General features: G+C 45.8%; 1 protein-coding gene across 1 annotated transcript in view; it reads left to right on the top strand.

Moving 5' to 3' along the window:
• The first annotated feature begins 14839 nt into the window (after nt 1–14839).
• The window catches only part of PPARGC1A (PPARG coactivator 1 alpha), a 713764-nt gene continuing 701668 nt past the window's right edge, over nt 14840–26935 (top strand). Inside the window, exon 1 of the mRNA XM_027544177.1 lies at nt 14840–15392. The gene's annotated coding sequence lies outside the window, so the exon portion shown is untranslated. The remainder of the gene's footprint in view (nt 15393–26935) is intronic.

Raw genomic sequence — 26935 nt, 5'->3', positions numbered from 1 at the left:
CATTTCTTCACTTTCATTATGTCTCTTATTTGTCTCACTTTTATTATGTCTCTTTCACATCATTCTGTCTCTTATTTGCCAAAACCAGCATTTCTCAAAGTGAACATTAACAGATGTCATATGTATATAAAAACCCTGATGTCAGGTAGACCAAGGGAATGCTGATGCTTAAAAAAGTCAAGCAAACCATTTTCTTGACTACAGGACTTATCAGAACCTTTAACAAACTAATGTGTACTTCGTTCTTTGGAGAGAATAGCAAATGCCACAGATTTGTATTACCCCAGACTGTTACTACAGAGCACCTCCCAGGACTTAATGTTTCATGGGACACACTTTGGGAAACAGGCCCTACCCTGTGCTCCTTTTAGGAGGAAGATGCATGTGACCAGCATGTTGTCAGTGTCTGCACACCTTCCCTTCCTCCAGGCCGCACTGGTAGAGAAAGAGAAGTCTAGGTTCCCTTGCAGTTTCTCACCTCAGCTCTGTGCTCCTGGGCAGGTTAGCCTCAGATTTCTCTGGGCTAAGATGTAGTTAATACAACTTCCTGAGTTGAGGCAGTGGGGGATTATAGACAGTAGTACACACAGAGAAGGAGCTGGAGCCGGTGCCAGAAACACGCCTGCTCTCCCTCCCTGGTTCTGGGACTGAGCCACCATAGGGAACAAGGAGTGAGCGCACTCGCCCCCTAGTGGGCATTTCTGCCTCTGCCACCTGAGTTGACCCATCCTTAGCACTGATGGCTTCTATTGGCTTGTTAGCAACTATTCAGAACTAGTGTGTGGGAGATTCATTTTAGATGAACCTAGTTGATCGTGTCCCACCTGGGGTAAAAAAAAAAAAAAAAGTTGTAGATGAACCTAGTTGAGAAATTATTTATATGAAGGTGATAGATCTGAGAATGGGGATTTGGGGTGTTTTCCCCAGCAAGAGACAACGCATTCTTCCCATTTTACACATGTTGGCCTCGAGGTCACCCAGGGGGGCCATTCCACACCCCTGAGTCCTTGTATAGAAAACCAGGAACAAGATCTTATTACCTTTATCATGTGTGGTTCCTAATTTTGAGGGGAGGGGAAAGAGATGATTTGCCTGATTCTGTGATCCAAGGCAATTGCGAATCTGAAAGTCTTGCAAATAGTAGGCAGGCAGTGATAACAAAAGTCGCTGTTTATTCAGAGCTTGCTCAGCCAGGAAGCATCTTAAGTGCTTTAGTTATTTAATCCTTGCAACAAGTCTTGGAAGATGGTAGAATGAGTTTTCCATGTTAGAGCTGAGGAAATGAAAGCACAGACCATTTGAGTAATTTGCCTGTGGTCACACAGCTAATATGGGCTAAAAACCGGTGTTCAAACCCATCCACGCAATCAGATTTTGCACCTGTGTACTTAAACAGTGCATCACCCTGCCTCTTAACAAATCGCCTGTGGACCATCCTGGCCACACCACGTGTTCACAGTATCTCTGCTGTGTGCCTATTCCCGTGTCAAGTTGGTGGAGGATACAAAAGATTCATGAGACTATTTTATGTCTATGATTGCTCCAGAATTGGTTTTGACTTCTTAATAAAGGGTAAAATCCCCGAGGAAAAAACTGAATGATGAAATTTAAAAGAGCAAGTTTTTCAAAGTAGGGAGAAACTGGTTAATAGCAGGCTGAAGGGCAAACATGTTAAAAGGAACCAACGCAGGGAAAACCAACACTGTATTAGTGACACATATGATTTGTATGCCTGTAAGCAGGAAATGTGAAAGGGGGAGAGAGCTGTCTTCTTGAGTAAATGAAGCATAGAAGTTCATTAGGGCTATAAAGAAGTGTTAAAAGAGGAAACACTGCCTTAAGAGCATCAATGGATTGTAATATAAACCATGTCAGGTAGGTGCAAATTGGAAACGGGAGATGCAGAGGCATGATCTGAGGAATACATTTACCAAAATATCAGATAAATAATAAATTATTAAATATGTTAAAAGCTAAAAGGATCTTTGTGTCTGCAAGGCTCTTAAATTCAAGAGAAAAAAAAAAAAAGACTGGCTGATCTGGTCCGAGAGGGTGAAGGGAGGGCAATGGAGACGGTCTGGCTGGATTAGTCCTTCATCTGAAGTCACAGAAAAACACACCCCTGGTGGAGTTTTCACAGAAAATCATTAGACCCAGGCCACACGCGAGGCCCTGGGGAAATTAAGGAACAAGTTAAAAACCGGAGGGCGGCTGACAGCTAGGAGGTCCTCTGGCAGCATCCTGTGTCCAGGAGCCTCAGGCCTGGCGGAAGGCCCCACTGACCAGGGCAGGGAGGTCTGGCCCACTGGGCTCTTCTGTCCCCTCTGGAGTGCCCTTCAGCCCCTCTCCTGCCCACTGCCTGGGGCCTGGGTGCAGCCTGCACGGTCCCTGCGCAGGGCTGGTAGGGGAGAGGGTGTGAACACGGGCCTCCCTTGGAGCTTCTGTGATGCCCCTGCCACCTCTCCCACCTGGACCGTGGGCTTTTCCCCCACAGACGGGAGGAAGGTCCCAAAGGCCAGCAAGGAGTGGCCACGTGGGGCACACACAGGACTCAGAGCCCCTCCCGCAGCTGGGTGAACGTGGGCTGGAGTGTGAAATGGGATGGTGATCACGACACCTCGCTGAGTTCCCCAGATGCTGGCTGCAGGCCTGCTCCACCAAGTCCTCCTGCCCAGGTGGAGCCTGCAGTAGGGAGGTCGGCGTACTGGGTCCTTGCTGTGAGACCTGTGGGGCACTTTCTGCAAACACAGAGGCAGCAGCATCGGTTTATTTCATCATCGGGACTGTCACCCTGTGAGGTCATTATTCCTCCGTTCCTCCTGTTACAGCCCAGGAAACTGAGGGGGATGGAGGCTAGAGAACTTGCCCAGGATGCTTGCTTCAGTCCCACATGCCTGCTGTGCAAACTGGGCTCTTAACCCTACATAGTACAGGACGCTGGCGATCGCACGGACAGTGTGCAGTCGTAGCTCTGACCGGTGGTTTGGCGTACCCATGATAGGGGCATTTCACTGAGGAAGTGATGTCACTGGAATCTGAATGAGGTCAGAGTTAACCAGGGAAAGACAAAGGGAGTTGGTCTCTGAAGGGGACTCGTCCCTGAGGGGGAAGGCTGAACCCCTGTGGTGAGGACCAGCCTGCGGCTGCAGCACAGAGCTAAATGCCTTGACCAAGCTCCTTAGCCTCTCAGAACCTCAGTCTCCACATCTGTAAAATGGACAGAAGAGATCGGAGGGGGATGAAGCTAGGGGATGGCTGTAGAGTGTCTGGCCCACTGTTAGTATTATTTATTGTCAAGAACAGTGATGTATAACGAAGAATCCCCTCACCCCCATCCCTCCACCATGGAGTCTCTACCTCAGCAACGACACCACGTGAGAGCTGAAAGAGGTCACAGGTGGTCAGGGGAGCCCAGTGAAACCAAAGTCAATAGCCCAGATTTGACCCTTCAATGGGCCAGGCCAGCCAGACATTCGGGGTCAAGATCAACAGCAGCTCCAGCGTCCTGCGCCCCCCATGTTACTCCATTCATGTTTGCAGCAGACCCTCCCTGGGTAATTTCACAACCCCATTTGTAGATAGGTTGGTTCCAGATAGGTCTCCTGAGGCCGCATGGAGAAGCAGGGCTGGGCCCTTCAGCTCTGCTGTCCCCTCTCTGTGCTCTGTCACACGCTCTTCAGGAGAATTTCATAGCTATGGGATACCCCGAGTGCTGTTCCCTAAGGTTGCCATTAAGCTTTTATTTTATGTTGAGAAATTTAAATAAATCTGACTCTAGGTGACTGTGTGATTCCTTGCCCTTTTCACTTGGGTATAACTTCAAATCTTACCACCTCCAACAGTCTTCCTAAAAGATCCCCACCCTTTCCATGAGCTATATCACAGGGTGGAATTGTTTCTCTAGCAATCATCTCACATCATCTCATCCATGTGTTTGCTTACTGACTTTACTGCATGGCTCAGCTCATTGGACGGTGAGGGCCAGAAGACTAAGAACCCTGTGGGTCCTCCATTCGCCAGTGAGGCCAGTGCATTCCCCGCACGTAATAGATGTTCAGTGTCTCTGTGTCTAGACAGTGTGGTCAGGAGCACAAAGCCTAGGCCCCCAGGTGGGCCTCTATTGTCTGCCCCACTGTCTGCCCTCTATTGAGCAGCCAGGCCTCACTTGTCCCATCTGTAAAATGGGCAGCCACCTAAAATGATGTGCAAAAGTATGAAATGACAACGGACAGATATTCATGATGTGGTAAGTGGGGGAAAAAAACAGGCAGTAAAACAGTGTGTCAGGGTGAGCCTACGAAGGGTCCAGAATATAGAATTAAAGGCCCCGCTGGGCTTCCAGGGTGCTTAGTTTCCAACCTGAATTCCCCATTGACCAGTGTATGACTTGTGGTAAGTGACACTCTGAGCCTTGCTTTCCTTATCTGTAAAATAAGACTGTTAAGAGTCCATGTCAAAGAGTTGTGAAAATGAATGAATTAAGGAGTTGGTGTGTGAGAGTGGTATTTGGCACATAGAACCTATTGCTGTTGTTGATATGACCATTATTGTTTCTATTATTACTCTGATGTAGCAAGTGAGAATGAAAGCCTGCAAAATGAGATGGACAATATAATTCCATTATTTAAAAAATGTGTGTATACATGACTGGAGGTATGGAGACAGGTCTTTTCTCATTCTGTTCTTTCCTCCTTCCTTCCCTCTTTACCTCCCTCCCTATCTTCCTCTCTTTAAGTATTACTTTTGTAATGAGACAATAAAATCAAGAAAAGTCATTTAATCCTAAAAATAATAAAGTGAGCAGGACACACTTCCTGGAAAGTGGGGAAGGTGGGCTCGGGCCTCTATTCCTTCACAATGGACATGCCAGGCATTACACTCAGCCCCTCACCTGCATTCCATAGTTTAATCCTCTTGGCAGACCTGCCTGCTAGGTTGCTATCATCACTGTTAAACAGATAAGGAAGCCAGGGCCCAGAGAGGTCAAGTGATTTGCCCCAGAGTGCCCAGCTACCAAAGAGGTGGTTCCCAGCCAGGCCTAACTGACTTGGAGCTTGAGATCTAAACCTCATCATTTGAACTGTGGGCCTGGGCAGCACCATCAACATGCCCGGGAGCTTGCTGGAAAATGCAGAATCACAGGCTCCAGCCAGTCCCAACAGACTCTGCACTGTGACAAAGTCCCTGGGTGGTTCACGGGCATGGTCAAGTCAGAGAAACCGGGTCCACCTTGGGTGTTGTCCCTCAGGCTTCACCCAGCACCTGCCTGCCCTCCCGCCTGGCACTTCCTGCTCCTCACTGGGATCTCACTCTCCAGATCTCAGTGGGGGAAGCCAGGAGAAGCGACTTCCACACCACCCTCTTTACTGACTACTTAGCATCTCTGAGACAAAGGTTTGAAAGGGGTGGGGCGGGGGAGATGTTTGAACCCACAGAACTGATTTGAGGATTATCTACAGAGTATCTGTATCCATGTTATCGCTTTCCAAATAGTGGACTGTAAAGAGGATAGTTTTGGTATTTAAAGAAAAATAAATACTGCAGGCTTCATAACCAGAGGCCCTTCTGATATGCTTAAATGCGGCCTGGGTGGCCTGATTTAAGGGGCTAGCACTAGAACAGGAAAGGTAAATTATCCTGGCCTGCGGGTGTTTATATATGATGATGGAATGCAAACAAGCGTTGTTTGGCTCTGAAAGCAGAACCGGAGAAAACTTCATCTAGGTATTTAATTATACAGGGCAGAGTGGAAATGGTCTTTTGTTTCCTCACTGGCCCATGGTTGGAAACCCATAGGTCACTCGGAATCAAAAGGCATTAAAATGTATAGAAAGGAACTGGAACAACACATGTAGCTGGAGCTTTCTGCATTTCTGCTTCTGTTCTGCACTGCTAAGGCTGTTTACACCGTGAAATTTGTGGATGGAGTCAGATAATGTGGTCTGTACACATGCATATGTGCAGGCCCATGCACGCGCACACACACACATGCACACCTCTTTAGGATTTATGAGAGAAAATACAATGATCAAGTCTGATAATTGGGCACTTAATTCTGTGTAGGTAGAAGAAGGGTTGGAGATGAACATTTCTTGTGTGTGTGACACAACCACACACAGTCAAGGTCCTGTGCTGCAGATTTTGTTTTTGCCAGTTTTTTTTAATGAAATATCTGGGTTTTGACACCAGTGCTAGAGCCAAGGCAGAGACCTAGAAAGATAAATGATTTAATTCGGGCTGTCAGGTTCTGTTTGTTTGGAAGCAAGGATTCACGGAGGAGAAAAGCGCATTAATTGAAGTCTCAAGGTGGTAGTAGAACACATTTTCTTTATTACTGCTCTCTGTGGAGGGGGCTGGCTTTCTTTTTAAGTTGATTTGGTCTTGTTCAGTCAACTTTTATTGAGTTGGTCCTGGAAAATCCACGTGGATAGGGCCTGCCCGTGGGCATGGGGCTCTAGCAGTGGCGGAAGCAGGGCTGAGAGAGACACGCTCTTTCCTCTGGGGCCCTTACAAAGGGAGTTCTCCAGAAGGTGACTCCTAGCTCCATGTTGAGAAGGTGTTGGCCAGGCAGAAAGGTGGGAAAGGCATTCCAGGCAGATGAAAGTTTAGGGAGAAATCCCAGGGATTTCTATGCCCACATGGCATACTAAGGCTGTGTGTGGCTGTGGGGAGGACCAGAGAAGAAAGGGGTTTGAGATGAGGCTGGGGAGGTAGGTGGTAGGAATCTGATCCCCTTCAGGGTTCCACTGGCTTCTTAGGCCACATGGGATCAAAGACAATCATGCCAGACTTGGAGATGGTGAGGACCACTAGATTGAAGGAGTTGGCAGGGGCCTTTTTAAGGATCTGGGCTTTTAAAAAAATAGTAATTGTTATTTAAAAAAAAAATTGAAGTATTTACAATTGAGCAATTTACAATGTTGTGTTAGTTTCAAGTGTACAGCAAAGTGATTCAGTTATTCATTATATGTGTGTGTGTGTGTGTGTGTGTGTGTATACACACACATGCATACAAACATATTCTTTTTCAGATTCTTTTCATTAGAGGTTATGGCAAGATCCTGAGTGTAGTTCCCTGTGCTGTACACCAGGTCCTTGCTGCTAGCTATTTTATATATAGTAGTGTGTGTATGTTAAAGGATTTGGGGTTTGATCCAAAGAGCAGTGGAAGCCACTGAAGGAAGGCTGCAATCAGACTTGTGCTTTGAAAGCTTACTCTATTTGAATGGCCGGTATAAGCACAAGAATGGAGACAAAAAGAATGGACAGGCATATACTGTGAAGTCCTGGCAAGAGAGGAAAGTAGCCTGGCCTGGGAGGAAATGGAGAAGAGTGGAAGGTTTAGAGGGAGGACACACAGTGAGGGCTGGAGTTGAAGGGAGGGAGATGTCAAGGTGGTTCTTCATATAATCCACACTTCTAATTGCCTCCCAGAGACACACATGATGTGCCATCATCTGTCTTCAGATGACACCCAGGACTTGCAGGTATGGTCCAGGAGTGGTCTGAAGAATACAGGCTTCTGGGGTCATCTTACCTGTTGGTACTGAGATTCTCTCTCTCTTTTTTTTTAGTAAATGTCAGAACCAAGTCAGACAAACCAGTGTGACAGGTGAACTGAGTCCAGCCTTTTTTGTCTTCTCTCCCTCTGAACTCCTGTCATCTGCTCTATGGCAGGTATTGTAAATTCATGCAGTATCCATTGCAACCCCTCCTAATTAACCTTTTGGTACTTAGAAGCCAGAAAATGGAAAACTACATTTCCCAGACTCCTTTGCAGGTAAGGGGCCCCAAGTGAACCTACTCTGGACTGATGGGCAGAAGTGATCAGTGTGTGGTGGCTGCCAAGTGCAGGAGATGAGGTGCTCTGGCCAATGAGGTGGCAAGATCTTTGTTCTTCTGGGACAGTGGGTGCACGAGTTCTCTGATGTCCCAGGCCCTACTGTCTTATCGCTTCTTTTTCTGGCTGCTTTGCTCCTATTTGTAGTATCCGAACCCAATTCTCTGGTCCTCCCAGGAATGATATGAATTTCCTCAGATTGTCTGCTTCAAGTATAGAAAAGTACATTCTGTTGCCTGCAAATAAGAACCTGCAGTTCACTTCGTTTATTATCACATATTCTTTGTTGTTCTACGTACAGTGTTCCTCTCTGAACGCAGCGTGAGCTCCTTAAAGACAAAGATGAGGTTGTGAGTCCTCTCTGGTACCAACCACAGTGCTGCTGTGGATGACTGCCACTTCTGTCTGCTGGACAGCCAAGCATCAGTCTTCTAGCAGAGAAGATTAGTAGTTTGTGTCCCAGCTTTCCTCTGGGGAACCTTATCTTCTCCAGTCGCAGTTCATATGCTTTGATAGGGTAACTCCACCAAGAAAGCCAGGGATGGCTGTGTGATTCACATCTGGTCAGTCAGAGCATTGCATATTGCTGGTGACCATGATGAGTGTAAAGATGGGTGTATGATCCAATCAGAGCCAGTGACTGGAAATCTCAGGGCTTTTTCTGGGACGGTTGAGAGAGAGGGGCATCTGTCTACTCTCTTTCTGTTGGGACTACTGATAGAAAAGCAAGAGGTGAGCCAGGAGCTGCTGGAGGCTCTGTGCAGGGTTGACAATGAGGTCAACCCAAAGGCGAGTGAAACCAAGAAACTGTGGTGCTGACACAGGCTGAGTCTTGCAGAGATCCAGCCTTTCCCGAACACAGCCCTGCTCCTGGCCTTTTCAGTTCGCTGAGTCAATAAAGGTTTTGTTTTTGTGTTTTTTCCTTCAACCAGCGAAGTGGGGTTTTTGTCACTTAAAATCAAGAGTCATAATTAAAACAGGAATCGTCCATTAGTAGCTCCTGACTGGCTCATCAAAAAACTGATGAGTTCAGTTCAGTTCAGTCACTCAGTCGGGTCCGACTCTTTGCGACCCCATGAACCGCAGCACGCCAGGCCTCCCTGTCCATCACCAACTCCCAGAGTTCACCCAAACCCATGTCCATCGAGTTGGTGATGCCATCCAACCATCTCATCCTCTGCCGTCCCCTTCTCCTCCTGCCCTCAATCTTTCCCAGCATCAGGGTCTTTTCCAATGAGTCAGCTCTTCGCATCAGGTGGCCAAAGTATTGGAGTTTCAGCTTCAACATCAGTCCTTCCAATGAATATTCAGGACTGATTTCCTTTAGGATGGACTGGGTGGATCTCCTTACAGTCCAATTCTCTGTTTTCTCTTTAAGCTTTTTGTCACTTTCGCTCCCAGGCTTTAAGTGACCATCATTAACACATGTTGCACTTTTAATGATTTGATGGAACAAACAATTCAAATGCAGCCAAGATATACCCTGATCCATTATCCTCTTAAACAAATTGGCAGCTGTTTCTGGAAGGAAAGAGGTTCCAAGTGAGGGCCAGACAGTGAGAAAGGTGCTGTGGCCTTGAGCTCTGTCCTAGGTAGATATTAATTGCCGCTGTAGAGCATGAACTAAGAACATGGGCCATAGCACCGAAAGGAATTAGGGTTACTTGGGTTTGATTATTACCTCCACACTCATTAGAGGTGTGATCTTGGCAAAGTTGCTTAGCTTCTATGAATATAGCCCCAACTGGCTTAGAGTTTATTGGCTTATACACTTGGAAAGTCCAGGATAGTGTCTTTGGCTTCAGGCTGGGTTGAATCCAGTCGCTCAAAAGATGTAAGTCAGAAATGTGTGGTGTTTCCTTTCAGTGCTGGCTTTCTTCTGCACTGGCTTTATTTTCAAGCAGTTGGGTTCATTCTTGTGGATGGAAGATGGAAGAGCTCCAGGCTTATAGCCTCCCAACTTTGCTCTCCTGGCAGAAAGAACACACCTCTATAGCTCCTGTAGCCCTGTAGGTGCAGTGGAAATCTGAGGTAGTTAGATTTTATCAGGTCAGCTTGGTTCACCTGCGTATCCCTGGAGTGAGGGACTTAGGCTGACTCACTGAGATGGGGGAGGGAATGTTTCTCAAAGGAAAAGCAGGGGGGCTGGGCTGTTGCCAGAAGAGGGGACCGATGCTAACTGGGTGAGAACAACAGAGGCCCCTTCTTACTCTCCTAGACTGTGTTCTCTCAGGAAGAAGTGGACAGGCTCCCACTTCAAAAGGTTTCGGTAAAATGAAATGAGTTAATGTCTGGGGAGCAGATGCTCCTAGTGCTCCACCCATAGTCCAACAGCTCTTACCGTTTCCAAGTATGAGGCCCCAGAGTCTAACAACAGCCTCTGCATCCCTTTGCCTGAGAACTTTCTCTGGCTGCCAGACCTCACTCCGCCCATGTATGCCACAGGTTGGATGTGCTGGGCGGAGGGTGTGGTTAACAACACCTGGGAGCAGCCTTCAGTGCTCAGTCCCCTCATCCGTTGAATGGGGTGACTCTGAAATGTGCCCCCTAGAGGTCCTCAGATAGGATTAAGCTCCAGTTGCCCACAGGTACACCCTTTAATCCTTCCTTCACTTCTCACTTCTATCCGCGTTTCCCAGGATGCCCTCCCAAATAAACATCTTGTACTTGAACGCACTTCCCTTTGGTCAGGGAAGCCCAAAGTAAGACTGTCCTACGTTTAACATCGTTCCTGCCGAATTACCAGCATCCAATACACATTTGTGATTACCACTGTTGTAGTTATTTGGGGGTTCACTTTTCTGATGCAGTTTGGTTTTGCATGAACTGCTGCATCCTTCCTCCTGCCCTCATCTTTCTGCACTTCCCACGGGGTCTCCCTTTCTCTCTCTTGTTATACCATCCCTCTGCCCTCTTAACTTTTCCTTGTCTATTTCCTAATTTTAATCTCTCCCCAGGGTAATTATAATTTTGATGAGTGAATTAAGTTTTTAAACAATTACAAAGAAAACTGGCAACTAACACAATTGGTAGACCAAGCAACATGTGTTGAGACTGTCCACTTCATGAAGGTAGGAATGATGTTGGTTTTCACTGTGCCTGGAATTAACACATGAGTTTGTATTCAGAGGGCTTTTTAAAAATAAGACAGATTAGCAGACTTTATTTTAATAAAGGAAAAAGACTGAATGAAATCTACTTCCTCTGTACGTTACATCTGCTTCCCATCTGCAGTTTTTGCCAAAATGATCATTTTTTTTTATCCACATCCACAACAATTTGGCCTCCTGCATCTGCAGAGTGGAGCAACTGTTCACTAAATGATACCCTAGTGGTATGAGAGTGTTAATGCATCTCATTTATAAACAAGGAAAACACCCCAGCATCATCTGGACTATTAACCAATTTCCAATATGAAATTAATGCAAAACTTATTTCTTAAGGGGAAAGTATTTACAAAGAAAGATGGATTTTCTCATTAATAGAAAGATATCAATTTAACAATCGTACATTTGCAGTGTGACAAATCGTGACTTGGCAGTATGACAGAGGAATGCGTGCAGAAGAAAATTTGGTTTATCTTGAGAGAACCTACCACAGTGGATTTGGAAATCAAATGTGCTGTGTTTGGGGTTTCCATCTTCAGATCTCTGACTTCTGCACAGCAAAGAGCTGGCAAGGTGGCTGGGGCGATCTTTTCTCAAAGAGCTTGTGGCTCCCTCAGCTTCCCAAGGGGTTGTTTCCATCTGTTCTGGGTCCCAGTGGGGGTAGAAGGGGTGGCTTGTTTTTATGTTGCTGGGCAGTAGCAGACAAACCTGTATGTTACTGCATTTCTGCCTGGTGAGAAACCTACTGAGGAAGAATTCTTTCAGGGTGTCAGGGCTGCCCTGGGAGAGGGACAAGCTGGGCAGAGAAGGAAGGTGTTTCATCAGAAGTCTATCCAGGTGGCCCTCCTTGGGCCTGCCCTGTTTGAAAAAGAAAGAGCTGGAGATTTGAGGGCAGCCAAATGTTTGTGGCTGGAGGCCAGACTTCATTTATACAAGTGTTCTCTGGTTTGCTGCTCAGAGGAGATTCTACCTGTTTCTGACTCTTCCTCCCCACCCACAATGTCTGAAGGTCCTGAGCCTGCTCAGTGGATCCCTGTACCTACTTTCCTGTGTGTTTGGAGTTGGGAGAGACTACTTTCTTAGGAGAAAAAAGTCACGAACCAGAAATCTCTGGCTCAGGACTTAGCTCTGCTATGTACTAGCTCTGGATAGGATAGGGAGTTGAGTCTTTTTCCCTGAGCCTTAGTCCCTTCATCTCTAAAACAAAAATAATAATAGCTTCCTAACAAGGTTCCTAGGGCTTCCCTGGTGGCTCAATGGTAAAGAATCTGCCTGCCAATGCAGGAGACTCGGGTTTGATCCCTGGGTCAGGGAGATCCCCTGGAGTAGGAAATGGCAACCCACCCTAGTATTCTTATCTGGAAAATGTCATGGACAGAGGAGCCTAGTGGGCTATAGTCCATGGGGTCACAAAGAGTTGAACATGACTTAGCAACAATAACAGGGTCCCCATAAAGAGTGGATGAGCTGGTGAATGTACAATTAAGCTTTAAATGAACACATCTCATAGATGTATACATAACACAAATTTGGGCAGTTAGAGCAAACACTGACTTTGCTTTTGAGGGGGATGAAAGATGTGGTCATGGAACAGCAGTGCTCTGATGGGCTCAGATCTTTATGTGAGAGTTTGGTGGGGGTTACAAAGTCTGGGTTTAACTCCCACTACTTTGTAGCTGGGTGATCTTGGGCAGGTTATTTAGCACATCTGAGCCTATTTCCACATCTGTGAAATGGGTTTAGAGTCTTGATTCTTCCAGAATTGTCATGAGGAATAAATCTATTCATTCAAATAGTAAAGGGGATCACAGAGACAGAATTAACTTGTCCTAGGGTGGAGGTGGGACCTGAGCCCAAACAGGGTATCAGTAAGTGGCTGCAGGAACAGAATTTAAACTTGAGCTAAAGTGTATATTAAAAACACTTTACAGTACTCTGTAGAAATATTATCTAAAGGACTTTATTTAGATAGGAAGACTAAGAAAGCCCAGGCATTGGGCCTAATTTCTATTTTCTAGCCCCTTTACATTTAATATGGATAAGCATGAGATTGTACAAGGTTAAAGGCAGGAGGGTATGAAGACTGTTTCCCTCTTTCTCCCAGCCCAGAGCTCCAGGAAACAATAGACTGAATGATGAATGTTCTATTCAGTATCTTGCAAATATTGAATAGAAGCCCCTCTATTCAATATTGGCAAGATCAGCACTAATTTTCATAACTGAATAGACTTTCTGAGGGTCTAACACTTCTTAAAAACAATTGTATTTGATGAAGCCAGGTCATTTGGCATTATTTGGATCTGAAGTTAGTACATTAAATTTTGTCCTTCAATGTTCATTCTGACGTGACATTTTAGAAAAAAAATCTGTTCCCCCTTTATTAAAATCTTTAGTGGTCAGTGTGATTAGGTACCACTGATTTGAAACACCATTCTTCACGAACACAGGAAAGAGGATGGTGACTTTTTTTAAAAAGGATCATTTGATGTTTCTTTGAAAAACATTTGATGTTTCTTTCAATCTCAGAAAAATAAAACAGGTATTTAGCCAGAAGTCGAGTCTGTTTTCTCAGTCTCTACTAGGAGCAATGCTATTTCCAAGAAAACAGAATCTGTCTTTCTAGAGAGATCCTTTTCTCTTGCTTTATTTCCCCTCTGAAATTAGGAGCCAATGTTTGTGACATCACTGGGTTGCTGTGGAAATGTTTATTTCACAGAGGATTTCGACCTCAAGTGGGGAATTTAAAAGAGGAAGTATGGAGTCTTGGAAGAACACAACTGGTTTGCATAAAAATGGGCAGCATTTTTGGAAGAAAGATTCGGAAAGAAAACAGGTTGTTCCTAGTTTTCCTGCGAGGATTCAAACACTTGTAGGAGTACCTTACACTGATACACCGATTTTTATTAGAATTCTACTTACTGTAAATATCTGAAAAAAGTTGGAGAGAGCAGGCTTTTTGCAGGGGGGAAAATTGGCTATTCCATTATTAAAATTGACAGAAAGGTTTGGTTCTAAAATGCCATTTTGGGGGCGGGGTTATCCGTTTACAATTTTATAACATACAATAGACTTAAGAAAATAGCTCCATTTAAACAACTATGACTCAAGGGGCCTGAGTTTCAATGCAGAAACTACAAAATCCTTCTGCGTTTTAAACTGTTAAATCAACAGAATGCCAAACTAGAACCTTTCTTCCTGCTGGGGCAGTATTGTCCCCTAAATCCACTTTCCAGTTCTCTCAGCCTAGCCTAGTTTGATGTAGCATTGACTTAGCTTAACTACAGCAACCGGCAAAAGGAAGTGGGTTTGCATTTGGGATGGGAGGAGGCGGCCACGGGTGTGTGTGTGCCTGCGTGATTGCGCGCGCGCGCGCGCGCGGGAGACGTGGGGCACCAGGAAAGGGGGAAAAAAAAAATCGAGACGTAGCAACTATATGAAAATAATTTCCCCGTGGCTGTACGAGTGGTCTCTGCAAGGGAAAGCAATTTTAGGAATTAAAATAAAAAATCTTCAGAGAGGCTGGGAGGAAGGCTGGACAGGAGGGTGAGGGGCATAGCGGGGGACATGTGCCTCCTCGCCGGCATCTTTTCTTTTCTTGTACAGGCTTGGGGCGACCCCTCCCTAAACACCCACCTACTCGCCGCCCCCTGCTGTCCCGGGGCCCGCACGGCCCAGCGGGAAGGGCTGGCCGCTGGCCGTGGTGGGGCTGCAAAGGTCTGGCGGCGCGGGCTGATTTAGTGGCCGGGGCTGTAGTACAGGCTGTCCCCGGCAGCCGGCGGAGTCAGCGCGCCCACGTGACGGCCCCGGCTCTCCGGTGAGCTCCCCAAACAGACGCACACCCAGCCACACGCGCGCGCGCGCGCGCGCACACACACACACACACACACACACATACACACACACACACGCACGCACCCCCGCGCGCACACGCCCGCCCGCTCTGCCTCTGCGCCCTCCATCCCGGCTCGCTCATTCTCTCGCCCTCTCGCTTCCCCTGCGGTCTCTCGCTCTGCGCGCACACACCACACACACGCACACGCACACACACGCGCGCACACACGCAGCCGGCACAGGCAGCAGCGGCGGCGGCGGCGGCGGCTGCTCAAGTCAGGACGAACCTCTCTAGGTACCTTCTTGAGAAGGCGGCGGCGGCGGCGGCAGCGGCAGCCGGAGCATCCCTCCTCCGCCGGAGAGGGAGCACCGCCGAGAGTTTCCATTCCCTTTGCCGTTCCCTTCCCCCTCCTTTTATTTTTCGAGAGAATTTCTTCTTCGCTTATTGGTTTAATTTGATTTTGAAAAATTTTGGTTGCTTGTGTGTGTGCTTCCCCCCCCTTCCTCATTTTATTTGCATCCAGAGCATGGCGGGCTGCGGGCTGTCGGAAGATACCTTCTTCTCTTCCTTCTTTTACAACTACGGCTCCTCCTGGGAAACCCCTTCCAACCAGGTAAGGGGTGGCTCGGTGCCTGGCGGCGTCGCGCCCCGTGCCCCTCGCCGTGCGCTCACTTGGCACTCGGCGGGGAGGCAGAGGCTTGGGAGGGGGTGGGGAGGCTGGGGGGCCAAGTGGGTCGCACCGTCTGGGTCAGTGCCAACCGGCTAGAGGAGGTGTCCCCCTTCCCCCAGCACTAGCTCTTTGGTCTCCAGGGTCTGTCGCGTCCCTCCCTTGTCCAATCTGCCATCCAAACCTTCCCCTTCCAACCTCCCAACCCAGCGGGAACCGGAAAGAGAGGCAGGAGCCGGCACGTTACCCCGAACAACTCCAGGCAAAACCAGGGAACTCGAGCGCAACCTTCCCCCAAGTCGCCGCGGGCGCCGCGCCCCTGTGCGCCCGGCGCCTGCCCGCCCTCCAGTTGCGCCGAGGGGCTGCAGAGCTGTGAGTCCCCCCGCGACGTGCTGTTCCCCCTCCACTTCCCCCGGGGCCCCGAGCCACCTCTTTCCCTAAAATGGCTGCAATCTCAAGTGGAGGCGTCCCCTGACCCCGAGGAGGGGGTGCAGAGTGGATGCTCCGGTGCCCATGACCCCACGCCTCCCCCGGCGCGCACAAGCACCCCACAAACACACACACTTAACTTTGATGACTGTGCAATGCAGTCCGGCTGCATCGTGCCCTCGACGCTCCCCGCCGCCGGCCTGCAGGTGTGCTTGTCGGTGTGACTTGGGGGGCGCGGAGAAGCTGGGGGTAGACGCCGGAAGGGGGGCGTGGAAGATGGGTGTTAGCGGGCCACGGGTAACCTGGAGAGACAGGCGTGTGCTCAGGGTCTAGGGGTGCAAAAGCTATTCTGGGAGCCAGAGCGAGAAAGAGAAAGGGGAAAAAATACCTTTTAATTAAATAACTGTTGTAGTCTGCTGCCCCCACCGCTTGTTTGGTGAAAGTCTACAGGCATCTGTCATTTCCAAACTACACGGGGAAGTGGAGCTGGAGTCGAGGGAGGGGAGAGGGGGTGTGTGTGTTGTGTATGTATGTCTGTCTGTCTGTGTGTACGCGCACGAGTCCAGGCTGGGGAAAGTTAGGGCGGGAGGCGAGGTGGAGGAGCAACGGTGAAAGGCAGCAGCAACTCGGTGGGCGGTCCGGGGTGTGGGGGATTCCCGGGCCCGCAGAGCGAGAGCTGCCGGGGGAGCGGGCCGGAGGGGCGGGTGCCGGGGCGGGGGCGTCGAGGAAAAGAACTCGTTCTGCCCGTCTCTCCCGGCCACTGGGGCGTCTCTTCTTACCAGCTCGCTCGCCAGCCACGGCGGCTAGCCCGGCTGCCCGCCGCACTCGCCGGCTCTGGCGCGCTCCTTCTTGGGCCCGGGGGACAGCGCGCTCCTGCGAGCTCCGGGCAAAAAAAAAAAAAAAAAAGCCAACCCCGCAAAGCAAAACAACTGAAAAATGAGCTCCGCCGCCCCCGCAGCACCCCCAGTTTCCAAAAAGCTGAAATCGCCGAATTCGTAGTCTCCGGGCGAAGACCTCGCGTCTCTGGCATGGGCTTTCCAGAAAGCGCCGTGGCCATCGAGTGAATAATACATAAGAGGGGCCCGGGAGCCTCACAGAGGCTCCTGTCGCCGCGGCAGCAGCAGCGGGAGACGGCGGCGAGCTCTGGCCAGACTGCCGGGCCGCCGCCGCGGGTGGGGGCATATGGGCAGCTCCAGGGAAGCGCGCGGGTCCCTGACCGGGCGCGGAGCTAAGGAAGGCGGAGGGGCGGGGGGCGGCCCGGGGGCACGAAGTTGGAGGTTCAGGGTGAGGCAGCTGGGAAAGCGGAGGCCCCGCTGTGAGTAGAAACTTGGAGGAACTGCCGAGGTGGTCGGGCGAGCGCCGGGTTTGGGCAGCTCGAGGGGGGCCCCGCTGCCCGAGGCCGGCGCTGGGTGCTTTCTCCAGGCCACCCTGCCTTGTCTGGTGGGGTTCGGGTGCTCTCCGTGCCTTCGCGTGCTGGCTCCAGATTTGCCGAGAGCCAACCACCCCTCCGGCTCTGCAAACTCCAGGTCTCCAGGAGCGGGCGTCCGGGTGCCTGCGTGTGTGTGTGTGTGTGTGTGTGTGTGTGTGTGTGTGTGTGTGCGCGCGCGCGTGCCTGTGTGTGTGTGATTGTCGATGAGTCAGAAACCAGCGCCAGCTGGTCTTTGAGGACCGAGAGGTGTAGGAAAGGCTTGAGCCACAGTGCATCCCGCACAAGCCCGGCCGGGACTCGGGATTCCTCGGCCGCGCCGCGCCTTCCCCACCCCCACCCCGCCTCCCCCAGTCCTGGAGTCAGATGCATTAGGCTAAGTTTCCAGGCGCGTACGTCCGACCTGCACCTACGGGCCGAGAAACTCAGGCACTTGGTTTTCCTCCCAAGGAAGAGAGAAAGGAGACTTGGGTGTAGGGACGCTCACAGTGATACAGCTTTACAGCGATGGGAGGTTTGGCAACATTTTTAACGAGATAGGAAGCAAGTCGTTTGAGAAGCGTAGCAAAGGGCTACGGCCGGATTTTGCAAGACAGGCAATCACGTGCAAACTCCTTGGAAACCGAAGGAGGTGGGCGAGAGGGGGTGGTGCGGGGCAGGATTGGAGTAAAGGAAGGAGAGAATCAAAGAAGGGGCGGGGGTGGCGTTAAAAAAAAAAAAAAAAAGAGGAAAACTATCGGTCTCTTCGGGTGAAGTTAGTTTAACTTAATTTGGAAAAACCTTTCCCCAAAAGGCAAGATCTTTCTTCTGGAAAGGGAAACTCACGTTGCTAAGAAAATCGGAAAGAATTTCTGACAAAGCAGCTGGTGCTGCTTTGTGCAGGGTGATTAGCTCGCGGGCCGGTACTGGGTGGCGCGCTACCCTTAGTGCAGTGAATTGCACGGTGGAGAAAGGGAGGTTATCTGAAATATTGATTGCTTCTTCCAGTGGTGCGGTATGAACTTTAAGATAAAGTACAGAAACAAATGAGAGATGTACATCGTTAGAGAAAGGTGCCCTCAAAGTGCTACCGAGGCTTTAATATCTGGTGGTAGGGGCAGTCATTCAGGCAGTTCATCCTACCAGGATTTGCGGCTTCTATCGCGGCCCTATCACCTTTTCAGGGATGAAGAATATGTAGGTTTAAGGACCTAGTCTCTTATTGATCGCTAGTTTGCATTTTCAGTATTGGAACATGGGCAAAGGGCTAAGAAACCTGCTCCTTGACTGTACCTTCGGAGAAAAAGGATTAATTAAACAAAGGCAGCCCTAACTCCTATCTTGGACTCTGGGCAGGACTGCTAGGGGGAGGCCTGGGCCAAATTTGAAAGAGTGAGACTTATTCAAGATTTTTACCTGAATTGCTGCCAAAAGGCTTACAAATCCTCCATTACCTAAAAATAGCAGTGTTCTTCAAATATAATTTGTTTACTCCACCTCAATTAAACATAAAACCCTGTTCCTAGTGTTAGAACGTGCTTATGAAGGTAAGGGTTCACTGTACTAAAAAAAAAGTCAAGCTTTTTATTTCTAGATCAATATGATATGCTCTCAACATTTAATACCATGTAAAAGGAGCCTTTTTACAACATCAATAGCAGGCAGGCATGTCTCCCTAAGAAGCTCTTTTCCTGGAATTACAAGGCATTTTGATTGCTTTCATTTTCACAAGAAACATGATTATGACACCTCTGGTTATAAACAAGCAAGTGAAAAAAATAATGAAGATGGGGGTTCTTCATATAGAGACCTGGAAATTTGGGAGCAGCTGGGGCGTTTATTCATTACTAAACACAAAAACCAAAACCCGGAAAACCCAAACACGAATCACTGCTGACTGGAAGGTTTTTACTTATCCTGTGACATTTTGTTATTAAAGCAGGGGGAGGGTGGGTTGGGGTGAATTTTTTGGAGAGAGCCCAATGTGTATTAGAGCCGAAACTGCATCTGTTACCATTTAAAAACTGGGAAATTCCATCTTATATCTGAAGAGACCATGTTGCAGAAATTTTGCACCCACTTGCCAACGTGCAAAACATACCATAGTGAGAGTGGGGGCGGGGGAGCATCTGCTTAGGTGGAATTTATTTCTTCAATTAGAATGAAAACCCCAATTAAAGTGTGTATGTGAAATGTCTCTGATTTGGCTCAGTGTAGCAGACAACAGACCATTCTTTAATTTACAGTTTCACGCCTAGGGATGGCAGTAGTGCAAGCTTCCAGAACCCAGCTCTATCTTTCTGGGTTGTGCTTTTTCAACCTGCAAGTCTCTCCCATAGTTGTTCAAGCTTTCCAACTCCATCATGAAGCTGACCGCGCGCTGGTCATTCCTGCTGGCAGCTTGGACCTGGGTCACCTTCTTTAGCTGTCCTGCTATAAGCCCAAATTGAAGCAGGCCAGGTCTATTATGATATTGAAGCAATCAACTGAAAGTGAAAAATGAAGCCAATTAGCTGACTGCTTGGGTGTCCACGAGGGCAGACATCTGACTTTATTCACCCGATTGACCGCTTCTTTGGCTACTGGGTAGCTTAAACCTGAGTTTGTGAAAAAACCACCATCACCAGCAGACTTGACTCTGCTTTTGAACTTTTCTTCCTCTCCTGTCTCCTCCCCCCACCACTCCTTCAAATTGCCAGACTAGAGATAGAAAATGGCATCCTTATAAGGACACACACTATCTTCTCAGAGTGGACAGTCACTGTTTTGAATTCAGCCCTGGACTTTTGTTAGCCAAGACCTGTAATTCTTTTTACTCACTCTATCTTTTCAAGCAGGATAGATGTTTCAGTGCGAAATCATTAATGGATTTGGGTAAGTTGTTGAACGCTTGTGCTGTCTATATTTTGGTGGGGGAGGGTGCTTGGCAGTCCTTCCATGAATATGGATACCTGAAGCAGAAGCTGTCCACTGAGGAACATTTCTTTTATCCAGTCCATGTACTATAAATAACTCAATATTCCGCCCCCCGCCCCCACCCCGCCACCTCTTTTCTGGGTGTTTCTTAATTCCTGAAGTGATAACACAGCTGGGATTCATTGAGGTGAGACAGAGCTTGGCAATGTCCTCCATTTGCAAGATTGTTAGAAAGCCAGTATCTTAAAGCTGAAAAAATGTAAACTCGGTTTATTCTTTTTTTTTTAATTTAATTCTCCTGAAGATGAATGTATGAACTACAAATTAGTTTTTAGGTACATTTCTATAGATTTACCTTAATTACACTTTTGAAATCTACCTCTAAATCCAGCTTACCTGATTCCAGTTTTTCTATCCCTGGATGGATTTCTCCTATGTAGAGAGAAAAGTAAAAGAGACTTGGAATAACTTGAGTTTGTTGTGGATCTTCCAGTAAAGGTAGCTTTTTTAAGGCACCAGTTTGAAAATATTGTTCTCTTTTCTGTATAAAGTTTTGTTAGCCTAAAACTTGGGAACCAAAGTACAGTGACAATAGCTAATACTGTTCCAAATAAAGTAATGTGACTCATTTAATCTCCACAACATACGAGTAAGATGCTTTTATTATTGTTCCCATTTTATAGATGAAGAAAGTAAGGCAGAGAGTTAAGAACCTTGCCTTAGACCTCAGTGCTAGTTAGGGACAAAACTGGGCCATCTTCTGCTTGCATTGCAGGAGACCTAGGTTTGATCCCTGGGTTAGGAACATCCCTAGAGGAGGGCACAGCAACCCACTCCAGAATTCTTGTCTGGAGAATTCCATGGACATTGGAGCCTGGCAGGCTACAGCCCATGGGGTCACAGAGTTGGACACGTTATGAGTGACTTTCACTTAATTAATCTATAGCCAGATATAGTTCTGTTTGGGAAAGAGGTGGAATCTTCTCTTTTGGTGAAATCAGCCATAACTACCTGATGCTTTTTTTTTTTTCTTGGTGACGGACTAAATGCTTGAGTTTACCATTCCTTTTGATTTGAATAGTTGATCCAGGTTGAGAGATAGACAGGGTCTTCAGATTGCCAGCTGCCACTAGCAGATAATTACGGTTTGGTGGAGGGCTCCTTTTGAATGTATGTGGGTATCAGGAAAATACAACTTTATGAAGAAATATAATTCTAAGATACTTGAATACAATAATTTTATAAATAATCATTTAGATGCACCAAAACCCTAGCTCATAATATATATGTATAGTTATGTATGTGTGTGTGCACATATTTTTAAGGCATAGCTCTCCTTTTATCATTTTGGGTTTGTTCTGTATATAGTTGTGCTTGAGATTAAGACTGAAATTTACCTTTCTGGTCACGGCCATGTTATAACAGGTGTCTTCTGTACCAATTCATGCACCTAACATTTATGTCCATCATGAACTAATGCCTTTTAGTGGTTCATCCCTTGTATCGTGATCTTCCAAAATATAGTTGTGGGAAGGGGAGGGAAAACATTAAATGTCAGTAGTTACAGCAAGACAGTCTCAACGAAGAGGGCAAAGAGTCTCTCTCTAGTTTCACGTTCTGGCAGCCCTGGCGGAAATGTAAAAGTGCAGGGTTTGCATTGGAATGAGAATGGGGTCACCTACCCTTTGTAGTCATCATCAAGGAAGCAGAACTTCCTCCCAGAGAGAGAGACCATAGGAAATCAATGATCACACTTTGCTGGTGGAAAGGTAAATGTGGACAGCAGACGGCATTAAATAAAAAGGCAGCAGAAAAGTGATTTACTCCAGACGGCAGTGTGGCTTTTTGGTTCCTTCAAAGAAGTCACATCTTTAACATAATTATATTAAAATCTTTCTTTCTTTTGAGATATATTTTTATAAGAAAAAAAAGGAAAGGAGAAAATACCATTAGGTGATGCTATCGTCTTTTCACTTGAAGATTGTTTTTTAAGGAAAGCAGAGTGTCTGGAATAGGAGAACTACGTCCCCCCTCCCTTCTTTTTTGTTTAAGAATTGACCTGATTTATTAGAGTTGCCAAATTTCTGTTTGTTTAGTCCATGTATTCCTTGACACAGAAGGGAAGTTTGCCATGGGGCAAGGCTCACCTTGACAAGGTGTTGCAAAGGATGCTTATATGGGAGAGGTGCAGAGAAGGGGGTGGTGATCACTGGGCTAAAGGGCAGTGTAGATGTGGAAGCTTAATGAAATATGCAAAACCAGTTGTGGGGTTCTAACATGCTGGCCCTCTTTAGCTTGTGCTTCTGATTGCTTTGTGAGCACATCTTCCTGTAGATTTGAAATATCGAACTGCAGGTAATAGCTGTGGGGCTAAGAATGTCTGGCTTATATCGGGGAAGAGATGAAACATCCATGTAATCTCTTGCCTGAAAGCGTATTGGAAAGTGTGTTAGTTGTGTAACACCGAAACAAAACAAGTCAAAAAAAAGCACAAAGAAAAGGAAAACTTGCACCAATACCCCCTACCACATTTTGATCCAATTTATTATTTCCAGTAGCAGTTCAGTCCCTAAAGTTAACAATGAATGATTATGATTCTGTAGTTTCGTTTACAGCATAAATTAGCATTTTGTTTTCTGTTACAGCTTTTGAATGAGGAATTATAATGTATAATTTGCTGAAAATAGATGTTATCATCTCTTAGGATGAGAACAACCACATAAACTTGAACAAATGATAAAAATGGAATCAATTACATTTCAAATGGAAGTAGTTTACAAACCTCCAAATACAAAGTGGCAGTAGTAGCTGGTTATTGTAACAAATAATTAGTTTTTTTAAACAACATTTATTCAATTCCATTGACGATTTGGTAATTGTTCACAGTCAACGGTAGCCCTCCCTCTTCCAAAATGAAATGTGGCGTGGAATGACTGCATTTTATAAACCACAGTTTGCTTCATTATTTAGTGTTGCAACCAGAATGTATATTTATTTGCAGATGTAACCCTTTCTGAGTAATAAGAAAACAGTGAATTGACTAAAATGATGCCACCAAGCCTGGTTGGTGGCTTAAGATGAACACCCAAGGGCTCATGGGTGAGAGTGTTTTCCGTTTGCAAAGAAAGAAAAGAAGCATACTGTCAGAATGGACGTGTGTGTCTCTGCGTGTCTGTGTGTAAGGGGAAACTTTTTAAATGATTTATCAAATAATAGATGAGGCATAATTTTACATCAGCAAGAATTCATTTCTCTGTCCCACTCCCATCACTGTACTTCCCATACCTTTTCCATCCTGACTTGTTTTCTCTGTGTAAATCTCACCTCCGTTGCCACTTCGGAAGCTCCATGTGGGAAGAAACCGTGCCTTCTTCACCTCAGGATCCCTCATCATGCCCAGCCTGTCATAAACAAAACAGATGTGTTAGAAAATGGTTGAAATTTCAGAAAGCTTTTATGCCATTATGTGTCCCTTCGTTTATTTTTTATTTCATTTTTTAAAAGTCTTTATTGAATTTGTTACAACATTGCTTCTGTTTTATGTTTTTGCTTTTTGGGTGCAAGGCGTGTAGGATCTTAGCTCCCTGGCCAGGAATCAAACCTGGGAGCGTTGGAAAGTGAAATCCCAACCACTGGACCCATCAGGGAAGTCCCTGTCCCTTCACTTAATTGTTCTTTGCTCCATCTCTTAGGATGATGAGGACAATTCTACAGTGTCATTTTTGAAAATGGGAATTTGACTGGGAGAGTAAATGAATCCTGCCTTCATTGAAGCGTCCCCAGGGAAGAAGATGATTGGTTTACCATAGGCTCACTAGACCTCTTAATTTTTAAAATGAAAAGTTATGAAGTATATACTTAAATTAATAAATTCAGAAAAGATAAGGGCAGAAAAGTGGGAATCTGAGGCATTGTAATTTTAATTTTTTATTTTTTGGTAACTGCTACATGCTGAGTGGATCATTCATTTTTGATTATTTCTAAAAGATTAATCTATTTCTTTAAAGTTAATATGCAAAGAAATATGTTCAACATCACTTTATTTTTAGATCCCACGATTTAGTCTGAAACAAATCAGTGGTGCATTATAAACACACAAGAATGTATCTAATGACAGGAGTCAGGCTGAACAGATGCTAAAAAAGATGCTTCATGTGAAGTCAAGGGAGCTGCAGGAGGGAACGGAAAAAAATCTCTAGAAGTTGGAGGGCTTGTGAGGTGAACACTGTAGAGACTTCTCACCCATCAAATCTGTGCTTGTGTAGTTCAAAGCAGAAGGGACTCCATTTGCTTCTGCACAAAAGTAGGAACGATGACATCCATCCTCTAGGATGGTTGTTAAAATTAAGTGAGACCTTGGACCTGGAAAGACCTTTGCTATTGACTAATAAAGAGCTGAGTCAATGTTCAATCTTATCCGTCAATCCTCAAATATTTATAGAGTACCTTCTGAGCACGCACTGATATGCTAGCCCAGCAGTGTGCCTGGCACATAGTAGAGCCTCGATACATTAGACTGAGTCGATAATAATAGAGTTCTTGCATTGAACACTTACTATAACATTTCAGAAACCTTGCAAAGTGCTTTACGTAGATTAACTCACTTTGTCATCAAAATAACCCGAGAGGTAGATACTGTTATCAGTGTTGCATATTACCTATTAAAAATGAGAGAGCCGAGGTTCAGAGAGGTGAAGTGACTTAACCAAGATCACACAGCCAATAAGAGCCTGTAGGTGGTACAGTCAGGATTTGTATCTATCCTGTCAAGCTTCTGAGCCCATGTTTTAATTTTAACCACCATGCTCGGCTGCCTTAAGGTGGATGAATCGATGGGTGACAAGGAAATCAAAGATGAGTAAAAACCTGCTACCTTGAGCATGAATGTGGGTTTCAGGTAGAGCCTCACTTCTATGGAGAGTAGGCTAGAAGACGGGTAGTACTTCGAGAAGAGAGCAGACAATGTGCTGTGGTCATCTGGATGATGAAGAGTTTCTTTTTGGCTGGAAGAATCACAGAAAATTTTGAGGAGGCAGTTGCATTTGGTTTGGGCTTTGGAAAACGGAGAATTTGGGCAGGTGAGAATGAGGTAGAGGGGACATTTCAGGTAGAAGGAAAACACAGGAGGAATTTGTCAAGGTTGGGGTATTTTTATTCTAGTTCTTTTTTCATTCAACGAAATTTATTGGGTACTTACACTTTACATTGTGCTTGTCCCTGCCCTCAGGAGCTTTAATTTAGTAGGAGAGATGTAGATCACATGACATATGCTATATATATATTATATATGTAATATATATTACATATAAATTATTTTGTATCTATCTCCGTATGTATACACATACATCAATCTATCATCTGTCCTTCCTTCCTTCCTTGCAGCTGTCAATCATCTCTAAACTGTGTGAAGTGCCAAGAAAGAAAAAGAAAGAATGTTATACAGAGAGAAGAAGGGGTTTGTGGGGGAGGGGTCTGCCCTACTCATTATTTCAACTTTAGAAATTCGCAAAGCATCTTCCAAGGGTGAATTCACCTCCTCCCACCAGTGATCTCCCTCCCTCTCTCTTGCTTAGCAAAGGGACAGGGAGCTGGCCGAGTTGGGCTGATGTGAGTTAGTAGTCTAAATAGGAGAGCTGCTTTCCATTCTGTTCTGTCAGGAGCAATTAATAAAGCTTTCAAATTTAGTTGAAAGTTCAGATCTTTGCATCGGTTAAGATCTGCTCTGATGACAATGTCAAGAGAACAGTGTAATTAGTAAATCAAATATTAAGTTTTATTTTGGATCTTATTGCACTTTACTAGATGGCTAAATTTTTTCTGGATTAAAATTAATCATCCAAGCTAGAAAGTGAAATAGCCTCTGAAGTTGGGAATACACTCTGAGGCCCATGTAGCAGTGCTAATGAAATCCTTTACTTCTTTCTCCTTGTAATGCCAAACTAAAAGGGTTGCATGGTGTGCAAAGAGCAGAAAAAAAAATGTAAAAGAGAGTGGAATCATCTTTACAGTATCAAATGCTTGTTGTTTTAGGAAGTAGGACTCCATTGCTAATTGATATTTTTACCCTGCTAGTAACAGATTCATTAGGAATTATTTTAAAATTATTTCCCCCAATTAAACTGATCTTAAAAAACAAGTTTCTAAAAAAAATTTAATGGGTTGATTCCTATTTATGTACATTAAAATAAATATTGGTTCATCTTACCCAAATTTTCTTTCCCAAATTCATTCTTTTACTGTAAGTAGTAAAATTGAGTATGATGATGTTTTGGGGAGTGTTTATAAACTGTAAAGTGTTCTCTTAGTCGTTATCATTATGATGGAAGGAGAGCTTGCCTTCTGAAACCATTTCTTTTTATTACAGTAGCATTGAATACACACCCAGAAATAAAGTAAATGTTAAATAATATGCATTACACTCACTTAGGTAGTTATTTTTTAAATGTTTGTTTACAGTGATATTAAACATTTGCGTTATGGGGCCTCACTCCAGGAATAATGACGAAATCTGTTTTAAATCTCTACCTCTTCTGTAGCTGATTCTGTCATGTGACCTCTGAGGGTTTCTCAGAAAAGCATATACTGAGGTCGTTTTAGGCTAATGAGTCTTTCCCAAACATTACAGAGTTGTTTAAATAAAGTAGAGAATGTCCTGCAATATGAGAGCCTTTAGAAATACTCGAGTATCCCTCTTTTCAGGAGAATTTTGGGAAAATGCTTATTCTCATATTTGAGCATA

The sequence above is a fragment of the Bos indicus x Bos taurus genome, chromosome 6, assembly GCF_003369695.1.
Source record: "Bos indicus x Bos taurus breed Angus x Brahman F1 hybrid chromosome 6, Bos_hybrid_MaternalHap_v2.0, whole genome shotgun sequence".
In the NCBI taxonomy this organism is placed as follows: Eukaryota; Metazoa; Chordata; class Mammalia; order Artiodactyla; family Bovidae; genus Bos; species Bos indicus x Bos taurus.
Note: the sequence above shows the minus strand (reverse complement) of the source record. Positions and strands in the feature narration are given on the sequence as shown.